Source organism: Triticum aestivum, chromosome 3D (assembly GCF_018294505.1).
Source record: "Triticum aestivum cultivar Chinese Spring chromosome 3D, IWGSC CS RefSeq v2.1, whole genome shotgun sequence".
In the NCBI taxonomy this organism is placed as follows: Eukaryota; Viridiplantae; Streptophyta; class Magnoliopsida; order Poales; family Poaceae; genus Triticum; species Triticum aestivum.
Window position 1 is genome coordinate 589,896,302 of NC_057802.1, and position 3,253 is coordinate 589,899,554.

General features: G+C 45.7%; 1 long non-coding RNA gene across 1 annotated transcript; it reads right to left on the bottom strand.

Moving 5' to 3' along the window:
- Positions 1-319: 319 nt before the first annotated feature.
- On the bottom strand, positions 320-2,523 carry LOC123075699 (uncharacterized). The gene is made up of 4 exons (XR_006436182.1): positions 2,023-2,523; positions 1,841-1,927; positions 1,679-1,722; positions 320-1,611 (listed from the first exon to the last, which is right to left on the bottom strand). It is a non-coding gene; the product is annotated as an uncharacterized lncRNA (long non-coding RNA).
- Between the last annotated feature and the right edge of the window lie 730 nt (positions 2,524-3,253).

Sequence of the window (3,253 nt, forward strand, 5' to 3'; positions counted from 1 at the left end):
CAGTATCTGATTTTTTTCTGGCCATGCAAACATGTAAATATTTAGCAGATATGTAGACTAAAGTGTCAACTAAAAAACATTGTCCGCAATTGGAAGAAACATAATCACTCTAGAATAAGCATTTGTAGCTAGATAAATTACTTATTTCAAGTTGACTGCTAGTTCTTTTAGGAAGCAAATCATGGCAGGAAGTCAACTATAAAATGGCAAGAAGATGATTGTCCAGCAGTTTTTCCTCTGGTAAAACAGAGATGCCATACCAGCTGCACTTCCTCATTTGTAAGTTCCCGACTGTTTTGATTCATTTTGGCTGGCTATCTTCTTGCTGCTTGAACCACAAGTTCTTTTCTCTTTCTTGAGACCTCCACATAGATAGAGGAAAATTAAATATCGACCTTCACTATCACAAACAGGCATAGAAAGTTAAACTGAAGAGCAGAAAATTTCATTGAATGAACCAGAAATGCGGTGTCAACTTTCTTAAATTCCAGTTAAGACTTTTTACATTCTAAAAGAGTGATCATGCATGCCATTTTACCCTCTTGTTATCGCAATTCAATGATAAATGAATTAATTGTAGTTGCTGACACTCTCCGTTACCTCAGCATTGCCAATGCTTGAGAAATATGTCAAAGGGAAACTTGCATCATCATTAACCTAACAATGATTCTGAAAGATACTACAGCGCTAAGTTTGTTTACGATACCTACACAAAAGATGCTTTAATAATCTCAGATTTGATATTACCATCATACTGTACTTGGTCAGCTGAATGATCCTCCCACCAGCCATAAAAGGAGCTTAACAAAGTAAGCTAACAAAAAATTTAAGAAATAAGAACAAGCTGAACATCGCAAGGCAAAACACTCAGGCATGATTAGATATTCACTGTCGTCAACATTGCTTATCGCAGAATATTTAAGGGATTTTTTTCTTGGTAAATGTTTACATTGGAAAATATAATTCTCAGAATTCTTGCTCATATACCTGTATCCACGCATCAAGAATTTCAGTAGAGAGATTATCACTAAGGTAAAATTCTTTTTCCACTTTTTCCCATACACAAAAAGCTTCAAAATGTTGATTTGGGGGAGCTCGGCACCAGGGACACATAGTTCAACAATGATAACTTTACAACACGGCAACATGTCATCAAAGAGGAACTCACCTAGCACAACCACCATGTTGAGATTGTTTTCTTTGTCTCTTCTTCAGACTACTAATTGCCCACATGCTCATGTTCAAAGCATCTGTTCTCAACATCAAGAAGAAACAGTAAAAGAAGATTTTTTGTACATGTTCTTATCAGCAGTAAATTGGGGCAAATAAGACAAAAATTAAGCACATGTTCTTAGCAGGAGTAAATGCAAATAATACAGAAATCCTATGTGCTACTGTAATAAGACTGAAATTTAGCACAGTAGAAACACATGTAACATCAACCACCTAGAGATAGATCAAATGGAAAAAACTACCATGCGGACGGGAAACGCATATAACAACAATCACTTAGAGATAGTCAATATAGCAAACATATATTGAACCAATAAAGTTGGAGGCGTACCTGCCAGCCTGCAAGATCTCTCTTGCACACCAAAATAACATGGCCTCCTGCAGAACAAAGGGATCTAAGAATGGCCCATGAAACCAAGCGATATTGCAGTGGAAGGGAGCAAACCTTAATCACAGCAGGCCGCGAGCAACTGATGGATTGAATAGCACCTGCAGGAAGAAATCGCGGTAATGCACATATCAAAAAGAGGCCAGAACATGGACTGCATATCCTACTGAAAAGAAGAACCAGTTGGAGGTTCGTGGCATGGAAGGAGTGGACAGAGACCTCCATGTCAGATCTAGCAGCACATATCCTTGTGATTTCTCCTCTGCGCATCATCATAGAAGGAAGCCTCCTCCTCGCTAACCCTATCTGCATAGGAACACAAAAATATAAGTAGTCATGAATTAGAGGGATGAGCATAGGTCACCATGGAAATATGAGGAAACGATGAAGAAAGAGCTCACGTGTCGGGCGTCTCCTCGATGAACTGGGAGCAATCCTCGAGCTCTCCTCTCTACAGATAGCCGCCAGGAGTGGGGGGTCGAGCAGGATGGGTTCCCCTGATGCCCTCAACCACTCCAGCTCTCTTGGACGCGATGTACGGCCGATCCGGAATCACAGCGCATGACACCTGATGGGGGCAACCTACGACCGATCCAGCCGGATCGAGAACGTGGCGGCGCCACCGCTGAGGCCATGAGGCGGAGGGTTGAGGAGGATGGGAGACGGGACGAGGTGGAGGGAAAGATGAGTGCCTAGGGGCTCGAGGATGGGAGAGGCGTAGCCGCCGCTGGTCTCCCCCGTGCCACCTCCTCTTCCTCTTTTCTCCCAGCGGCGGCGTAGTCCTCCCGCCAACGGGCGTCCCCGGACCTTCTTGGGCGGCGGCTTCCTCCGGGTGGCGTGGTCGTCGGACAGAGAGGAGGGAGGCGGAATGGCGGCGGCGGCTCATGAGGACGGATGGAGGAGGAGGGAGAAGGGTGGCGCTTGGGCCTTGGGAAGCTAGGGTTTGTGATTTATAACCCTGCACGTGAAATTACCAAAATGCCCTCGGCGGGGCACACAATTAACAGGCGGTGGCAGCAGCACTGTTCATGGCGAATTATGGGCGACATGGACGGCTTGGTCCTGCCTATGAATTCTTGGATTTATATGTTCAATGAGTCCATCCATCGTTGACAGAAGACAAAAAGAACAGCTACAAGCTCCTCCTCTCTCGCACGCCGCCGCCAAAATCCCATGGCTACGGCGATCTCTCCTACTCTCACGCATGCAGCCGTCGTCGCTCTCACGTTCAGCCGATCACTGCATGATTTCTTCCTCCTGGATAACGTCAGGGATCCTCTGCCATGGATGCAAGATTGGAACCGTGCCGCTTCAAAAGCAGAAGCAAACAGCAGACAACGCATAGCAGGTCCTATTTTGTTAAGATCTTTCGTGGGAGAGGAAGATGCCCGTAGTGACCAAGTAAAGCAGAAGCAACAAGTCGACGAGAAACCTGGTATGCACGTGGACGGCCGCGACGCTGGGACGTACGTGTTTAGTGTACGTACCTTATGACTAACATTGTCTATTGGTAACTGATGAGCTCCTGGCACTAGTAGAAAAGAGGGCTTTGGTTCAGGCCGGGTCAGCCCATTAGTCCCGGTTCAGTCCAAAACCGGGACCCATGGAGGCACTGGTCCCGGCTCGTGAGGC